Consider the following 21267-nt stretch of genomic DNA (forward strand, 5'->3'; position numbering starts at 1 on the left):
AGTGATTTATTTTTAAAGAGAACAATTTGAAAAAGAAGTCAAGCGTAAAAGAATGTATTTTTAGTCTATTATAATTTTTCTCAAATTTATTTTTATTATGTTAAAAATCTAAACTTTAATTTTTTTTTAGAAAGCAAGAAATCCAATAACGGGAGAACTAAGGGTTCTCCAACCCGATTACAAACAAAAGAAGGAGTGGTCCAAACAAGAAAATTACATACCAATTACAATTACGAGAGAAAATAAATCGGTTCCTTACAAAAATCGTAAAAGGAGTAATTGGAGTGAGTAATATTCCCGCAAAAATACCACTTCCAAACCGTATATTTAATATTCCAAACGGTATTGTTGACATTCCACGGATCGTTCCGGAAACACACCCCGTTTCTAACCAACCAAATAGCCCAGCAAGTGGCTAACCATACAATCCCCAATTTCCTAACTTTCACCATATTCACATCAAAAAAGGAATGCCACTCCATGAAATGTGAAAAGCATTCTTCAAAAACAAGATTGCTTTTTCCAACCCAAAACTCTATTTCACTCCATATCTTCTTAACCACCCCACATCTAAAAAAAAGATGGTTCATATCTCCCGTATCATTTCCACAAAATATACAAAAATAATTAACTAAAGGGAGGACCACACCTCTAGTTACCAACATATCCTTCGTAGGGAGTCTATTACGAAATAACCTCCAACCAAACGCTTTGATTTTGAAAGGGACCTCCAACTTCCAAATTAAATCGAACACTCCGTCATGAACATTAGCGGGGCCAAATGGAATCCTAATGGAATCCAAAAAATCATAACACGATGCTACCGAAAACTCCTTATCCGGACACCCACTCCACACCACCGAATCCTTACCAAAACCCCACCCTCTAAACTCCTCCACCCTACTTTTCAAATTTTCCAATTCCTCCAACCACACATCATTACTAGCTACCATATCGGAAATACCAAAATTATCCCACTTCCAAACACCGTCTTTCCAACCACCCATCGCCGCTACCGACACTTTTTTCAAATAAGATAACTCAAATAATGCCGGAAAAACCTCTTTCAAAGGCTCATCAAGAAGCCACTTAGAATCCCAAAAAGAAGTGCTAAAGCCATTATTAACAACAAAACTAGTTTTTTCTACTATAGGATCCAAGGTAAAAGAAGAAATCACCTTTAACAAATCCTTCCACCAAAATGAACAAGAAGAAGGAACTATGACATCCTCGGCGGTGCTAAACACTTTAGTTGATAAATCTTCATACCTAGCTTTCAACACTTTGAACCAAAGAGAATCTTGTCCTTGAAGAATGCGCCACCTCCACTTGTTAAGAAGAGCCACATTAAACAAAGAAATATTTTTAACTCCCAATCCCCCTTTTTCCACCGGTAAGGTAACATCATCCCATTTCACCCAATGTATTCTCCTCTTTTCCTCCACACCACCCCATAAAAAACTACTTTGAATGGAATTGATCCTTCTCACCACTTTACTCGGCATTCTATAAAAAGACATAGTGAAAATAGCTAAAGAACTAAGTATAGACTTTAAAAGAGTAATTCTACCTCCAAAATTCAAGAAGCGGTTCGTCCATCCTTCCAACCTATTTTTCATCTTTGTCAAAAGCGGCTTCCATGTGTCCTCCTTCCTCGGATTAAAACCAATAGGGATACCAAGAAAATAAAAGTTACTTTCCTCCACCTTACAAGAAAGTAAGAAAGATGCCGCTTCCAAAAAACCCCTATTAGTATTAATACCAATCAACTTACTTTTGTGGTAGTTGATCCCAAGGCCCGAAACCATCTCAAAAGCGCGAAGAACCGCCTTTATGGCCCACACATGTTTCCAACTTCCGTCGCCCACAATTAAAGTGTCACCCGCAAATTGGAGAATATCCACCGCACAAGACTCCCTAATCACAAACCTTTGGAATTCTCTCAACTCTAGAGATTTTCTAATCAAGCCCGTAAGACCTTACGCCACAATGACAAAAAGGAAAGGAGAAAGAGGATCCCCTTGCCTCAAACCTCTAAAAACATTAAATTCCTTCGTAGGACTCCCATTAACACCGACATACTACTAGTAAACACCAAAGATTTCATCCACTTCATCCACTTCTCCCCAAACCCCATTTTTCTCAACATAAATCTCAAAAAATTCCAACTAACTTTATCATAAGCCTTTTCGAAGTCAACTTTGAAAAGAATACAACTTTTACCTTCTTTTCTCGCAAAGTCCACCACCTCGTTAGCCACTAAAACACCATCTAGGAGTTGCCTTCCGGGAACAAAAGCGCTTTGAGAAGGAGAAATAATAGAATGCAACACTCCTTTTAGTCTCCCCGCCAAGAGCTTCGCCGCCACCTTATACATGCATCCCACCAAACATATAGGCCTATATTCATCCAATCCGATCGGATTAGAAGCCTTCGGAATAAGAGTCAAAAAAGATGAAGTAACCGCCTTTGATAAAGCCTTACCAACGAAAAGATAATTGAAGTAACGAATGAAGTCTAGCTTTACCAAATGCCAACACTTTTTGAGAAAGAGAAAGGAGTAACCATCCGGGCCCGGACTTTTATTAACTCCGCAAACCCACACCGCCTCCTTAATCTCTCTTTCAAGAAAAGGTCTCTCAAGCCCCTCCGCCTCCTCGCTACTAAGTGAATTCAAAGAAATTCCCTCTAAGCAAGGTCTAACCTCCTCCATATCCAAAAATTTGTCTCCAAAATGATTAAACACCGCTTCTCTCACATCTTCAACCGATTCAACCATTCCTCCCGTAGCCCGAATCGGCCCTAAGTGATTGCGCCTTCTCCTTTGTTTCATCACCTTATGGAAAAAACTACTATTTGAATCACCCTCTTTTAGCCAAGACAACCTAGATTTTTGAATAATTAAATTCTCCTTTATCCTCAAGTTCCTCCAAAAACTACTAGTAGCTTCCTTTCTCAAATAAAAATTATCTTCAAAAGATGAAGAAGAAGAGTTAGTAGCGAAAACCAACATTTCATCGGCCTCATTCAAATCGCGAACACCTTGATCCATATCTAGATCAATCTTCCGAAACACCTCCTTGTCCCACCTTCTAATTTTATCTTTAAGAAGCCTAAGTTTCTCTTTCAAGACGAAATCACCCCTTCCTTCCACTTTCAAACTCATCCACTCCTTTTCCACAAAAGAAATAAAAGAACTATTAGAGAACCACTCATTGTTGAACTGGAAAGGTTTAGGACCCCAATTGGAATTGTCTTTCATCAACCATATTGGACAATGATCCGAAATGTCTCTATCTCCAATCACTTGCCCAACCAACACCCATCTATCCACTACAATACTCGAGACTAGGAAACGATCAATACGCCTCATAGATTTACCGTCACCACTAAACCACGAAAACTTTTTTCCTTTACACGGTATGTCCACCAAAGCACTTCTATTCATTAACTTGTTCCGGACCTCCCCGTCTACCACTCCCAAAGCCGCAATAGCCTCCCACAATTTATCCCCTACATTCGAATCTAAGAATTTCCATTGTCTCGTATTACTACGAAGAATGTCCGAAGCCTCCAGTTGGTTACCATAAAACAGAGCCGGATTGCCCCCACTGTTGTTCACCGAAACAGTATCCCTGTTGCCCTTACTGCTTTGTCTCTTTTGAACATGTTTGCCTCTCTTTCTCCAATCCTTCAAAGCCGTGAATTTAACCTGCTTTGAGCTGGGACCACCCTGAAAACAACTTGCAGCAACAACATCCGTAGACCTGTGCCTCTCGTCCGAGGCTCCCTCCACTACCCTATCACAATGAAAAGAACTCGCAGCTTCCTTCCTCCTACCGCCCCTGACCGTGTCACACTCTCCCTTCTTGTTATTAAGTCATTCTGGGAACAGGATTGTATCACTAACCATCTCAGCTGAAGCATTACCGCATAATTGGCCTCCACAAAATCTTCCACCATCCGCAATACCTGCATGTGCTTCAGCCAGCGCTGAAACTACCACCCCTGACTCCGATCTGCAGTCCCTAGAACCCCTGATCAGAGCTAAAGAATCATCGAACATCCCGAGACCGACCGTTTTGCTATTAATAACTTTCCCAATCTGAGAAACAGAAGCAGAAACAGGACCGCTGGCCGATTGATTTCCGCCATTAACCATACCGCCATCATACAAACCAACTGCCTTCACTTTCCTTGACTCCAAAATACCGTTACTCGAAAATTGCTCAATGTTGTCTTGCGAGAATAAAGAATCCGCCGATTCTGCTTCTGCCCACCCTCCTTCAGACTCAGAGGAATCACACCCCAAAGTGGCAGAACCGGGCGTACCAGCTTTTGCAAAAGATTGTCCCATAGCATCCTCCCGAAGGAATATGTTGAAACGGCTCCCCCCCAAATCTAAGACCAAACTCTCAGGCAACTTAAACGAAATGGGTACATTAATCAACATCCTTGCTACGTCGAAGGCTTGACCTTTCTCCGTATTATCATCAATGCATATGAACCTTCCCCATGATTCCGCCAACGCCACGAAAAACTCTGACTGCCAAACCAGAACCGGTATACCGTATAGTCTAATCCACATATCCCTCCTATCCTCCACCATACTCTCCTCCCATCTTTTAATTTCCGAGAACCAATTCCTCCACCAACTTTCACCTTCCCTCAACAAATCTTCGATAAAACCTTCCTCAACCTCCTCTAATAAGCACAAGTTACCTCCTAATGGCGAGACTTTAACCGCAAAGACTCCCTCCATATCAAACTGCATTTGTATATTATACGCCGAACCCGGAATACACACTTTGCCTACATATGCTTTAGCTAGTCTATTCCTTCGAGACTCACACGGCTGAAACAGAAAAGATTTGATGGGCTCCACTGGTTTATCTATCTTCTCCCCTGCCTTAAACACCGCCTCTGCATAAGAGCATCCTTCCTTAAGAGCTCCATCATTGACCCTTGTTCCTCCCCTTCCATCCGCTTCTGTCCTGGCGTTATTTTTCACCAACAAGCTAGTTTTCGATCCTCCCTCCCTAAAAGCACCACCTGACCACCCTTTACGAAACCTTGGAAGGTTTACGTGGATTTTCTTCCCTCCCATAATAGTGTTATCCAGACGAACTGCAAGCAGCCTGCCGTCTTCAACTTCGACGAAACGAGCGAAACCGAACCTCTTACCTAACCTGTTCCTCCTAGGCGATATCGCTACCTCAACCACATTCCCAATACACCCAAAAATGTCAAACAAATCTTTAGCCGAAGACACATCGGGAAACTCTGAAACATACATAGACGTAACCTCCTTGTTTGAAAGAGATGGGTTCCGGTTCCTCCCACCGAACGGGAAAATGTCCCATTTCGGCAACGAACGCTTGAAATGAGAAACCCTCGTCCACACACCTTCCTGCATCTGAAAGAAAGAAACCCCAAAAACACACCCACGCTCCGGCCCACGACGGCAAAACAGAAAGAAAGAAGAAGAAGAGAAAACCTAGGTGAAACCCAAAGAACCCTAAGTCAGAGAATAAACGTACAACCCCTCCAACAAGGTCCCTGATCCTAAGACCAGGAATTTAAACCGAAATCGGAGAGATGACTTTACCCCTAACTGGAATCCTCTGAGCTAAACCCCAAAAATTCAGATACGCAGCACCGCTAGGAGAGCCGTGCCGGAAAAATCGCCATAACCCCTTTTTCCATTCCACCAATTCAGATACGCAGCATATCAAATTCTAAACTTTATTAAAAATATAAAATAAATTCAAATTAGTATATTATATAATTACTTTCTTGTTTTTATTTTGAAAATATAAAATAAAATATAAATCTATTTACTGATTTATGACAATCAAATATTTATCTTGTATTTGAATTGTTTGGAGCAAATGATTTTTTTAGTATTTAATTTATAAAAAGTAATTTGAATGATAAATTGGCGAACAAAGAAATGAAATTGACAACCATTTATGCAAAGATTACTATTATGGAATGACCTTAGAAGATTGGCTCAGAATTTGCAGGATCCATGGCTTGTTATTGGAGACTTCAACAATGTGTTCACCAATATTAACAGAATTGGAGGTAACATAGTCAAAGACTCTGAATTTAAAGACATGGAAGACATGATGGCAGATAGTGGATTACATGCTCATGATACTAGTGGCAATCATTTCACATGGTCCAATGGTTTGGTGTATTCTAGGATTGAACATACCCTGTGTAACATTAATTGGTTCCTGAAATTCCCTGGGAGTGAAGTGCAAGTCCTGAATGCCCATATTTCAGACCATCACCCTCTAAAAATGGACTTGAAAGATCAGCAAAATGTGACAAGACCTAAGACACATTTCAAGTTTATGAACCACAATACCATTAACCCTTTGTTTTTGCACTGTGTAGCAGAAATTTGGAATGCTAGGACTGAAGGTACTTCTATGTACAAAGTATGGTGGAAACTAAAAAAGCTACAACCCCATATGAGACAACTTACTAGACATATGTCTGAAGGACTGAAAGACTTACAGAATAAAAGAGACCAACTCAAACAAGCTAAAATCCTGCTAGCCACTGATCTCACCAACACACAATATGTCGCAGAGGTAAAGAGGTGTAAGGAAGAGATCCTGAAGACTATGGAGACTAAAGAGAAGATTTTGGGCCAGAGGGCCAAGGTGAGTTGGTTGAAACTTGGGGATGGGAATAATTCTTATTTCCATGCCATTATTAAAGGGAAGAACAAAGCTACAGGTATAACTGTTTTGGAAGATCATGTAGGAAGAACTATGAGTGAACCTAAAGACATTGAGGCTGAAGTGTTGAGATTCTATACAAAGCTTGTTGGCACTAACAGCAACTCACTCCTCCACATTGACATTGATGCTATGAGAAAAGGAGCCCAATTACAACATCACCATGTTGAGTCCTTGACTGCTCCTGTCTCAAACCTTGAGATCCTCCAAGCCTTGAAAAGTATTGGGGAGAACAAAGCTCCATGTATAGATGGTTACACATCTATGTTTTTTAAAACTGCTTGGCCTGTTATTGGTAGTGATATTAGAGATGTTGTTCATGAGTTTTTTAACTGCAATAGAATATATAGGCCTATTAACCGTGCTTTAGTAACTCTCATTCCCAAATTCCCTGCTGCAAAACATATGAAGGACCTTAGGCCTATTGCTTGTTGCACTACCTTGTACAAAGTGATTTCAAATATTCTGACCAATAGGCTTAGTAAAGTAATAGACACTGTGGTAGACTACAGCCAGTCAGCATTCATCCCTGGCAAAGTGATACAGGACAACATTATTATTGCCTAAGAGCTTATCAGAGGATATACTAGGAAGCACATATCCCCTAGGTTCACTATCCAACTTGATATTCAGAAAGAATATGACACCCTAGAATGGCAGGCCCTTGAGGATATCATGAGAGAAATGAGGTTTCCTCCAAACACTACAACACGGAAGGGCTTTAAAAGCGCTTATTTTGGGCTTTAAAAGCTCTGCCAAAGCCAGCGCTGGCGTAGGTAACAAAAGTGCTTTGAAAGCGCTCTGGTAGACCCCCCCTATAAGAGCGCTTTTTCTAGAAAAGCGCTCTGGTAGACGCCCCTATAAGAGCGCTTTCCTGGAAAAAACGCTCTGGTAGCCCCCCCCTATAAGAGCGCTTTTTCCAGAAAAGCGCTATGGTATCACCCCCTATTAGAGCGCTTTTTCTGGAAAAAGCGTTCTGATAGCCCCCCCTATAAGAGCGCTTTTCCAAAAGCGCTTTCGTAGGTTGCGTTTTTATTTTTTTATTTTTTATGCTTTTTTTTAATCTTTGGCAGCGTTTTTAGTAATAAAGCGCTTTAGTAGGTGGCCCTTTAAGAGCGCTTTTTAAAAGCGCTGTCGTTGCTAAATGAGATATTTTTAAAGTGCAGCCTGTAATTTAAGCCTCCCAGTTCGACCTATAATATTTTCGACCTGTAATATATTTTCAACCTGTAATATTTTCGACCTGTAATATATTTTCGACGATATATTTTCAACCATAGGTAGGACAAAATATATATACTAATATAATACCATTATAATATCCAAAATTATATATATACATCATTACAAACTAAATCAGTAACATCAACAATATTATACTTCAAATCGACACAAATCCTACATGAATAGTTGCTGAATATAAAATTGACACAAATTCTCTTTGATTTCTTCCAACTTAAGTCTCGTGTAAGAAACAGCACGAAATTCGTCAAAGTACTACAAAACAAAAACATAATATGAATGATTTAGTTAAATGTAATAAATTATAAGAAATTATCTTAAGTTATAAATTCATACCGTGATTGGAATCTCTAATTGATTCGCCTGAAGGATTTCTTTCATAAACCTCAAAACATAGTATCCGCAATCTAAACTGTTTCGCTGTTGCGGACACTACATAGAAAAACAAATAAGATTTTATAGTTGTCTTGTTTTATCAAGTAGCATAAATATTATAAGAAAAATTGTGAAAAATAATGTACCTGCACTTTGATCCAAGTAATGTTGTTTGATTTTGTCCGGGATACCTATGTGTCTCGTTGACTTCGGAACACTTGTATTGATCTAACAAAAATATAAAAGCATATGTTTAGATCAGTCTCACAAATAATTAAATATATAAATATACACGAATATTTAGAACGATCCCACTTACAAATCAATCATTTCCTTCATAGCCGGATAATTGGTCCAGTCACCATTTACTAAATTCAGATAATATACCACTTCTCTTATAGGGTTGATAGCAAGCAACAACCAGTGTGCTCTATAAATTAAAACAATAGGTTATATGAAAATTTTGCTACACAAAAGAAACAGAGATTAGATGAACCAAGAATGAGAAACTAACCCTACTTGGTCGGGTATTATACGCCCAAAGAATCAGACTTTCTGTATTGCCGGTGGACATGAATCTATCGACTAAGCGCTGTCTAACTGATTCCGGTTCCGAAGCAATTGTCATTCCGCTGCAATGGGCGGAAGACACGAAACGGAATCTGTTTGACAATGCAGTCCCGCGCAACACTTTGTCATACAACAAACTTAAATAAAAACATAATAAACATTAGATTATTTTTATTGAAATGTGTAAATAAATTGTGGGACTAATTAAATAATATATCGGATGAGTGAATATTACCGGATGTATGAGTGCATATTACCGACGCCTAGTTGTTCATGCGTAAAAATCTCTTCCAAGTCATCTATTGCAATATTTGACATGAATTCAATACCAAAGACACCTCCATCCATATTGATTTTCACGTAAAGAACCATCCTTCAAATCGAACATATCAACAATTGTTCCGAGCGTCGTCCGGTATCGAGGCACAAAAGCACCACCTTTTTTTGCCGCTGGCTTCGGAGGACCATTGGGCGGTACGCTACGAACTGGTTGCGTCACTTGTTGTGACCCCCGAGCAGATGCCTAAAAATCATATAAGTTAGGTAAAATATAAAATCATGCAGTTTTAGATTCAGATTATATATTAACACTTTAAATGTACCTCTTTTAGTGATGTAACAGACTTCTCCTCCGGTAAAATCCCTTTACCCTTAATTGCGGGTTTTGTAGGAGCAGTCTAAAATTAAAATGTAAAATATAATTAATAAACGGTGCAGAATTGACATTCGAAAACTAAATGATTCATAATCGTTTTCAATATACCTTATCACTAATGGTAATGAGCTCCGAGGGCCATGCAACAAATGATCCTATTGCATCTCGCAGCAATGTCGTCTCTGAGACCATGTCAGGTACCGGTAGCACCGCATCATGATCTAATACAACATCCACCGATACTTTCAGGTGTCCATCCGGGAGCGGTCTATGGTGAAGTAAATCTCCCAAAGTGTTGTGTTGTGAATAAGCAACACTTAAGCAATACCTAATGAGATCCTATAGCTTTCTTACGAAACAATGATTGTCCCTTCGAATATTGCTAAAGGTACCTCCACATGTTGCTTTCAAAACGTCCTCAATGACCCTTCGATGACCCGCACGTCCAATATAACAAGGACTACCTACTCCTATATAGTATGGATAGTCATGGGAACTTTAAATTTACAGAAAAAGACCAATCAATTAGGGTAGTGCTCTTAAACTGCCTAGCTCAATAAAAACATCTTTTCAATATTCTTTCAAAAAAACTAAGGCTACGCATTTACGCTAAGGTCCTTATACTCCTTTTTAACTCAAAACAAACAAACATGAGCTAAGCAAGTTAAGAGCCCGTAGATAACTACGGATGAAAAGGGTGCTTGCACCTTCCCTTTTCATAACTTACCCCCCGAGCCCGTTTTCTTTCAAAAAGGTCTTTTTCTGTACTTTTTACCTTTCCTAACATTGGACAAATTAAAAGTCGGTGGCGACTCATGCTCACCGCAACATTGTTTGCGAAATAAAAATAAAAGTCAGTTCACCGAGTTATAGTATGTAATATTTTCTACAATAAAGTCGAAGTCCATCTAAAATATAATAATTATAAAAATAATGATAAAAGTTAAATTCTATCTAACACAAAATAAAAGTATACCATAAAAAAATAAATCGATATAATCTTTAAAGATTAACATACATATAAATTATTAAAAAAATTAAAACTAAACTGTATTGTTTCAAAAGAAAATATGTACTCATATGAAAACCCAAAACTAAAAAAGAAAATATGTACTACCGTTTTACTATATTCAAGGTAATTAAAACGTGATCGTACATAAAAATTAGAATAGACACGGTTTCAAAATTTAAAGGTTTAATTGGAGTTGGATCGTTTTTTTTTAAATGAGGCTATATTGAAATAACAAAAATTGTTACAAACTGATAGGGGGACATCAACCGAAACCCTATCAAGAATTATACAATTTGAGTTGGATCGTGGTTAAACCGGTAATTCAATATGTACATAATTTTAGTTTAGTTTTTAATAATTTTTTTTTATCCGACTGTTCAATTAAAATAAAATTTATTAATAACTAAAAAATAAAAAATAATTTAATAGTCATAAATTACACTATTATAAAATTAGTAATTCTTTACTATTTGAATAATGAAATTTTTTGACTAAATTAATTTAGAATAGAAATATTATTAAAATAAAATTGTTGAGACAACTGAGAATAAAAACAAAAAGATTTAGTATATTTTCTTATTTATTTTAAAATTGTTTAAGAGATATTATTATAAATTATATTTTTATTAGTGAGTATTTGAGTGGTTTAATTTATTCAAACATTTCTATTTCAATATTTGTGAGTTATTACAAAAAGAGTTTTTTTTTTCACACAGAATTGGAAGAGATTAGAAACAAAGAATCGGGAGAACCATAAAACCACTTGTTTATACAAGTTTTTACTGTTTAATTACCGATTTTAAAAAATATTTATAGGTTTTGTTAATATTCAGTTTTAGAGGTGTTTTTGACCCGACAAAGGTGTGGTTTCTAGTTAAACCGGCTGGACTCATCGGTTCAGTCCTATTTTAAATGATGGTTGTAAATATTAAAAAAAGATAAAATAAATTAGTGGAAGAAGTGGTGATTATTGGTAATAAAATAAGGTGTTAATTAATTTTCAATAAAAATCAATTTATTTATATTACAAAATAATACAAAAAAATAGAAAGAATGAATGATAGATAAAATGATGTGGCTATTAATTTAAAAAAGAAAAATAGAAACAAAAAACAGTACGTAAGAGTGACATATTGTGAGAGAGGAAGATTGTATTGGTAAGATTTTGTAGAGAATTGTTGTGTTTTTAGAGGGAGGATATGATCAGTGGCCGATCTTGCCTAAAATAGTAGGGGGTGCCGTCATAAATACTAAATAAAAAATATTGTAATTAAAATTTATAAAAGTCATTTATAATTTATAATTATAATTTTATGTTTTATCTTTAAAAAATGACAACTATTAATAAAATTAAAATCTAAAATTTTATATCTTTTAGCCAATGCTAATAAAAGTAATAAATAATTAATCATAATTAAACAAAATTTAAATTAATAAATTTCATTAATTTTATTATGTTTAAGAGAAGTCAATTTTTGTGCTGATTCCTTGGTTAATCTTGGTTTAATTTATAAGTCTTATATGTTTTTTAATTATGTTCATGAAGATATCTATAGATATTTCTTGCTAGACAAGTTGGGTAATCCAAGACATAGAGTTTATACTTAAAGGGTCTTGGTTTGGTCTCCCTTATATTCCTTGTATTTGTCTTTTTTTATTTATAATTTTTTTTTCTGTTTAAAAAAAAATCTCAAAAATCAAATCCAAGAGCCTAACACCATTACTGTTTTTTTTTGTGTAAGCAAGTTGTATTAATAAACGGAGAACTAAGGGTTCTCCAACCTGTTTACACGAGGACACGGGACAAACCCGACAAAAAGAAAATTACAAACCAATTACGGCTACGACAAAAAATGCAAGGGATCCATGCAAAACTCGTAGAAAGAGTAATTGGGGTGCGTAATTTTCCCGCAAAAAGACCATCTCCACGCCAAAAGCTTCACATTCCAAACGGTATTATTCACATTCCAAGCATCCTTCCGGAAACAAGTTCCATTTCTAACCAACCAAATAGTTCAAGTGGTAGCAAGCCACACCACTCCCATTTTCCTATGGTTAACCTTTTTACTATGAAAAAACAAGTGCCAATCCATAAAATTTGATAAACACTCAAATTCTATACTATCCCCTTTACCAACCCAATTAGCTATTACACTCCAAATATATTTCACCACCAAACAACTAAAAAATAAATGAGAACTAGATTCGATGCAATTGCCACAAAAAAGACACTTTAATTCCTCCAAGGGGATAGAAATACCTCGGTTCTTCAATAAATTTTTCACCGGTAGCCTATCAAGAAAAAGCCTCCACCCGAAAGCCTTGATTTTGAAAGGTACTTCCAAATTCCACAACAAACCGAAAGCTTCAACATTCCTATTAGGTGGCCCTAAAGGTATGCGAAGGTTGTTGTAAAAAGTGTAACAAGAAGCAACCGAAAAATCCTTCTCCTCGGAATAGTCCCACTCAACGGAATCCTTTCCCTCCTTCCACCAAGCCAAACCCTCCACGCGCCCTAAAAAAACCACATGCTCCTCCTCCAAACCCAACTCTCCCACCTCTAACATCGACAACCCGAAATCTCCCCAAACCCAAACACCATCCCTCCAACCACCCATGGCCGCTACCGACACAAACTTTAACCGAGAGATGTCGTATAAATCCGGGAACAAGTCTTTCAAAGAAGTGTCATTCATCCACCTAGCTTCCCAAAAAGGGGTTGAGAAACCATTATGAACGGAGAACCTACAAGAATCAACAATGGGGTCCCGAGAAGAAAAGGAAATAATTTTTAAAATATCTCTCCACCAAAAAGAGAATTTTGAAACTTTCTTGTTATTTCCCCCTCCTCCAAACATAATGGAAGAAACATCTCCATACCGCGATTTCAAAATTTTACACCACAACGAATCCTCACCTTGAACAATCCTCCATCTCCACTTGTTAAGGAGAGCCAAATTGAATAAATTAATATTTTTGACTCCAAGACCCCCTTTATGCAAGGGAAGAGTGACGTCATCCCACTTAACCCAATGAATCCTTCTTTTCTCCTCTACTCCTCCCCATAAAAAATTACTTTGAATACTAGTGATCTTCATAGCTACCTTTCTCGGAATCTTGTAAAAAGATAATGTGAAAATAGCCAAAGAACTCAAAACGGACTTTAGGAGAGTAATCCTACCACCTAAGTTTAGAAACCGATTTGACCACCCTTCCAAACGATTCTTAAACTTAGTCAAAAGAGGAATCCATGTAGCTTCTTTTCTCGGATTGAAACCAATTGGAATACCAAGAAAGTAAAAGTTGCTATCTTCTAATTTGCAAGAAAAGAAATGAGAGACCGCCTCTAAAAAGTGGATATTGGAATTAATCCCAATCAACTTGCTCTTGTGATAATTAATTCCAAGACCCGACACAAGTTCAAAGGCCCGAAGCACCGCCCTTAAGGCCCAAACATGATTCCAATTACTCTCCCCTACAATTAATGTGTCATCCGCGAATTGAAGCATATCCACCGAACAAGAACCATTAATCGAAAAGCTTTGAAAATGTCCCACCTCAATAGATTTTCTCACAAGACCCGACAATCCCTCCGCCACAATAACAAAAAGAAACGGAGAAAGAGGATCTCCTTGTCTTAATCCTCTACTCACAACAAACTCCTTTGTAGGGCAACCATTCACTAACACCGACATATTACTATTAAAAACAAGTAATTCTATCCATTTCAACCATCTATCCCCAAACCCCATGCATTTAAGCATATATCCCAAGAAATTCCAACTCACTTTGTCGTAAGCTTTTTCGAAATCAACTTTGAATAAAATACACCCCTTTCCTTCCTTTCTAGCATAATCCACCACTTCGTTAGCCACCACCACCCCATCTAACAAAAGCCTACCCGGAACGAAAGCATTTTGACAAGAGGAAATAATAGAATTCAACACCCCTTTTAATCTACCCGCCAATAATTTCGCCGCCATTTTATAAATGCACCCAACAAGGCAAATAGGTCTATAATCATCTAAGCCAATAGGATTATTAGACTTCGGAATTAAAGTTAAGAAAGAGGAAGTGATTACCTTTGAAATGGGTTTCCCAAGAAAAAAGTAATTAAAGAAATTTATGAAATCTTCTTTAATAAAGCTCCAACACTTCTTGATAAAGAGGGAAGAGTAACCATCCGGCCCCGGGCTCTTAGAGTCTCCGCACTCCCACACCGCCTTCTTAATTTCACTTTCAAGAAAAGGTTTCTCTAATTCTCTCGCCTCCTCCCCACTAATCGACTTGAAATGAATGCCATCTAGCACCGGTCTATCCACCTCCGATTCAATAAACTTTGACTCAAAGTGTTTGAAAACCTCCTCTCTAACCTCCTCCACCGACTCCACTAAGGAACCCGATGCAAGAATCGGACCAATATGATTATGCCTTCTTTTACTCTTCATCACCTTATGAAAAAAACCACTATTGGAATCTCCTTCTTTAAGCCATTTCAAATTAGATTTTTGAAGAAGCATGTTCTCTTTAATTCTCAAGTTCCTCCAAAAACTACTACTCGCCTCTTTTCTAGCCTCCACACTATCTTCCAAGGAATGAAAAGAATTAGAATTAGGGAAGGAGGCTAACCTTTCATCACCAATATTTATGTCTCGAACCCCTTTATCTATATCCAAATCGATCTTAACGAAGACTTCCTTATTCCACTTTTTGAGTTTCTCTTTTAGAATCCGGAGTTTCTCTTTCAAAACAAAATCGTGTCTTCCTTCCACTTTCAAAGACTTCCATTCCTTTTCCACAAAAGGTATAAAAGAATCGAAGGAAAACCATTCATTATTGAACTTGAACGGTTTCGGACCCCAATTACATTTATCCGACATAATCCAAATAGGACAATGGTCCGAAATATCTCTATCGCCTATCAATTGACCAATTATGTCCCACCGATTCACCACCACGTTGGAAATTAAGAAACGGTCAATCCTACTCATAGACTTGCCATCACCACTATACCACGAAAATTTCTTCCCTTTACACGGAATGTCCACCAAGGAGCTCTTATGAATGAACTCGGCAAAAAATTCCGTCTCCTTCTTGTAGCTCCCTCCCACTCTCCCTTTACGTTCTCTAGCATTCTTTATAGCATTAAAGTCTCCCCCTAATATCCATTCCCCATCGGAGTAAATTCTCATCAAGTCTAACAATTTCTCCCACAAAACCTTCTTCTTAGACAAATCACAAGAAGAGTACACGTTAACCACATAATAAAAGTCCTCCTTCCAACAAACTTTTAACCCCAAATACCCGTCCCCCTTAAAACTAAACAAAACATCCATGATGTTTTTCTTCCACATCGTAATCAAACCACCCGACCTACCTTCCGAGTTGGCAAAGGAAAAACCAATCTCCGAGTGTCTCCAAAAACTATTAGCATAATCCTCCACCATATTGGAAATCTTAGTTTCTTGCAAAAGGAAAATATCCGCATAACCTTTGTTAATCAAGTAACTAATTCTCCTTCTTTTGAGCGCATTTGCTCCCCCTCTAATGTTCAAAGAACCAATAATCATTGAGACACTTTGTTATGCTCCTTCCTACACTCCAATGCTATATTGGTTCCCTTTCCCAAATCTACAATTCTCCTAGCAAGATTGTTCCTTCCATTCACATCCACCACCCCCAATGCCACAATCGCCTCCAATAATTTCTCTCCGACATCCCTTTTGAGAAAATCCCATTGTCTATTATTATTCCTAATTATGTCTGACTCCTCTTGTTGATTACCATAACACTTGGAAGATGCACCCACACTACTATCTTCAGCCACTGTGCCCCGCTGCCCAGCATTTTTAGACTCTATCCTATCACAAACAGTAACGATTTCTTTATTCCCAGCCTTGCCGCTACAAGACTTCTTGCCCACTTCATCCCTGAATCTGTACCTTATTTGCTTCCTTACAGATTTACATCCCCCACCTTCTATTGAGCAACCAACCTTGGACTGGGACGCCTCAGTCTGCACCTCCCCTCTGGCAACTAAAACAGGCGACAAAGCTGTCCCAGGAAAATCCGCACTGCCTGCCACCTTAATCTGCTCCAGCACTGTCCCGTTCGATCCAGCCCCCACATTATCCAACCGCAAGACAGCTGAGCCAAGCTCTGTTTTGATGCCCCTCACACAGTGAGAAACAGAATCGCAACACTCATTAGAATTGCTTCCTCTAATCGGAACTCCACAAATAGATAACTGGGAACAACCTCTAACATTCTCAATGGCCTTATCAAAAATACCTCTAACCGCAAGATTGTCTACCAGAGGAGCCTTCTTAACAGCCGGAATATTTGTAGTAAATTCCCCCACAGCATTAGTATCAGACCGTAACACTCCGTCCACATTAACGTTTGCCACTTCCAAGTTCTCCTCAGAAAATTGTTCAATGCTGTCCGGAATACTCCCTTCCTTACCTTCATGATCGCTCCACCACTCCGCTACCGAGTCAGAGGAACTGCTATTGCGCGAACCAGCCGGTGCCTTAGGAGAAGATCTAAACAGGCCCTGAGCATCTTCTCTAATTAAAAGCTTGAAAACCCGTCCATCAAGATTAATATGAACAAAATCAGGAAACAGACAAGCAATAGGCACGTTAATCATAATTCTCGCGACGTCAAACACCTCTCCTTTAGCCGTGGATTCATCAATGCATAAGAATCTCCCCCATTGTTCAGCCAATGCCGTAAAACAGTCAGAACTCCAAGCATGGAGAGGGATCCCGTAAATCCGAATCCACACATCTCTATGCTGATCTACAGCACCAGGTTCCCATTTTTTGATCTCCAAAAACCAAGTCTTCCACCACACCTCTCCTTCACCAATGAGATCTTCAATAAAGCCCTCCTCATTTTATTCTAGCAGACACCAATTGCTACCCATAGGGGACACTTTAACAGCGAAAACTCCTTCCATTTCGAATTGAGTTTGGATGATATGAGCCGATCCCGGAATACGGACTTTGCCCACAAAAGCTCTCTCCAACCGGCCTCTTAAGGCTTCCGATGATTGAAGCACCAACATGTTCTCTGATACTTTCGAATCGTTATCCTGATGACTCCCTCCCACGACCTCAGCATAAGAGTGGCCCTTCCGAGCCTCAGACCTTGGAATTCCATTACTGGCAGGGTGAAACCTATTTCGTGGAACCCCAATCTTGCCCAACACAGGCTCCCCATGACCCTTAACTCTCCTGTAAGAATCCCCTTTGAATCTTGGCAAATTGACATGTATTTTCTTACCACCAATAATTATATTGTCCAGACGCACAGCTAAGAGTCTACCGTCGATTACCTCCACAAACCGAGCAAAGCCAAATCGTTTCCCAAAAGAATTCCTCCTTGGTGAAATCGCCACCTCCACCACCGAACCATAACACCCAAAAAGCTGAAACAAATCCTTAGCTGTTGTCCCTTCTGGAAAATCCGACACGAACAAAGAAGTAACTTCCCCTAGCGAGGCAGACGGGTTACGATTACGACCACCAAAAGGAAAAGTGTCCCAATTCGGGGCGAACCGTTTCTTATAGGAAACCTCAGTCCATCCACCACGATACATCGAGAAATACGAACAATACTCACACAAACAGGCACAGAGATGAAGAAGGAAAAGGAGCCACCGCAGAAAGAAAGAAAAGAAAAGCGAGAATGAGGCTTCTCGAGAACAAATCAGAGCTAGAACAACCCAACACCTCAACAAGGTCCCTGACCCTAAGGCCAGGAGTTTAAACCAAAATTGAGATGAAGATGCTTAACCCTAACCTGCCTCTAGAAACCCACCGCGAGAAAACCACGGTAGCTTTCGTCCCTACGCCGTCGGCCGCCCTACGCCGGTACTGTAGCAACCATTCGCGAATTTTTTCTAACCGACAGAATCTCAAAGTTTCAAAAGTTAACGAGCATTATTAATATCTACTAACACCATTACTGTTGTTAACTATATTAGACTTGATATGGTTACAAATAAAGAGTAAGAAAGAAAAAAATGAAGGTGAAAATATGTAATAAATATATGATAAATATAAACAATTGATATATTATCTAGATTTAATACATTTTGGTCTTGTACGGTTAAATTTAAAGTCTTCTAAATTTATAAAAAATCTATATTAATCTTTTAACTCTTCAAAATATAGTATATTAATCGATTTTATTTATTTAGCGAAGAATTTAATATTTGAATTTTGAATTTTTTAATTGTCAATTAGACTAGACGAAAAAAATTAGCATAAAAAGTTAATTGATAAGTATAGATATTATTTAAATTTAAAAATTAAAATAAACTATGAAGTTAATTTTAGGATTAAAAAGAATATTACACTTATCATTTAATAATTAATATATTAAAAGACATAAAAAAAGAAAAATAGTAATTGTTTTCTAAAATATAAAAAATTCGTATCAAAATTTAAATTAACTTTTTTTACCCCTAATTCATTATTTAATTTTTTTAACTAGATTAATTTATCTAACTTTTCATTTAAATTATTTTTAATAAGAAAATATTGTTCTCACTCACCTTTAAAACTTTCAATACCACATAATTTCTTCTTATCCTTTAACATCCACACTCAATATAACTAATCATAATAGTGAACATGTTAACTTTTTATTTGTCACTATCTAAGTTTGTCGGTTCCACCACATTAAATTAAACTAAACAAAAGATACAATTCATTAGAGAGTTAGGCAAAGCAAAGCAACAAAATGAGAGACATGGATTTAGACAAAAATTTAGAGAGTTAGGCAAAGCAAAGCAATAAAATGAGCTAGAGACATGAATTTAGACAAGAATCTAGAGAGTTAGGCAAAGCAAAGCAACAAAATGAGAGACATGGATTTAGAGAGTTAGGCAAGAGACATGAATTTGGATGATTATCTCTATTAATAATTGGTCTACGGATATATATATATATATATATATATATATATATATATATATATATATATATATATATATATATATATATATATATATATATATATATATATGAAAGGGGAGTTTTTATCATGATGAGAAGATCAATTGACAACCATTAGATTAATATTAATGAATAAGATTAAATTGTCATTAAAGATATCTCTTTGATTTCTCTCTCTTCAAATAATTGGTCTACCATTATTGTTAGCCTGGAAATATTATACGTATTTTTTACTGCCCCATTCCAATATTTCCATTTTTATTTTACTTCTTTGTTAATGTTTTAATGAATTTGAATTTTATATTTGTTTGCTGCTCCTTTTTTAATACATGAATCATTTTGACGAAAATGAATTTATCTCTATTAATAATTGGTTTACTGAATAAAATAAAACAAGTATTATTTTTGTATTAACCATTTCGATTATCTCCATTAATTTTCTTTTTGTATTGAAACTATTTGGGTATATATATATTAAAGAGAGGGAGAAAAATTAAAAAATAAAAATTTTGAAAATAATTTATAAAATAAATTTGACTTTTAATTATAAACTGGTTTTAAACCAGTTTATAACTAGAAATTGATTGTAAACCAGTTTATAAATACAATCTAGTTCAAAACCAATTTAAAATTGAATTGGAACTGCTTTAACAGTTAATTGGTTTTTTATTAAAGTGGTTTTCAAAAACTGAACTGAACCATTAATTTGGTTCAGTTCAGTGCAGTTCTTAAACCACGAACACCCCTAGTGCAAATGTACCTTTCTTGCAATTTGGATGGACGTATAAAGATGCATGTATAAATTGTACATATATCTTACAATTAAATGTGGAAATTTGTACTTATGCTTTTGTTAGATATTAATGATATTTATAAAATTTTCAAATAAAATTTGTTCTTTTTCTCAATTTGCAAATAAAATTTTCTTTTAGATATTCCATAATTTTTCTACATTCAATAATTGAATGTTATTATTTTTCTTTTAGATGTTCTATTAGTTTTCACTATTTAATATTAATTAGTATCTTTGGTTTCTCATTCATAGCTTAAAATTAGCTTCAATTATTTCTCACTATTTATTAGTTTATGAAGGAGGGCGTTATGGATACGTTTGGATGGAGTAAGATTCTGGATGGGATCTTCACCGTTAAATCTTGTTACGATAGGTTCAAAGTCAAACTCTCTGGACCTCCTTTTAATTTAATAATTGTTAATGCAACCAATCATCTGTGGAAGGTAAAAGCTCAGTCTAAGAAAACTATCAAAACACCAAGCGACAAAATCAATATCTCTCTCTAAAATGTCGCTCTAACCTCTCTCTAGAAAGGGGTTAGGGTTTTCAATCTAGCTGATGAGTGGCCACCGTCAATCAAAGGATAAGGAAGGATGGAAAATAGTTTCTGGCCGTCGGAATCAGAGGAGGCGGAGCTTCAAATGGGACACATTCCTTTTGGGGGGGAGTAACCGCAATCACCAGTCGTCTGGAGTTGAGATAACTTCTTTTTATGTTTCGGAATTCCCAGATTACTTAAGCGCGAAGGATCTTTTTGAGTTGTTTTGCTGTGTAGGGAAGGCGGTGGAAGTTTCAATCTCACCGAGGAGGAACAATAGGGGAGAACGTTTCGGTTTTGCGTGTTTTCCGGGCATAGAAGATGCAAGGTTGTTCGCGGTCAGGCTCGATAATATCAT

This window comes from Vicia villosa, linkage group LG7 (genome assembly GCF_029867415.1).
Source record: "Vicia villosa cultivar HV-30 ecotype Madison, WI linkage group LG7, Vvil1.0, whole genome shotgun sequence".
Taxonomy (NCBI): domain Eukaryota; kingdom Viridiplantae; phylum Streptophyta; class Magnoliopsida; order Fabales; family Fabaceae; genus Vicia; species Vicia villosa.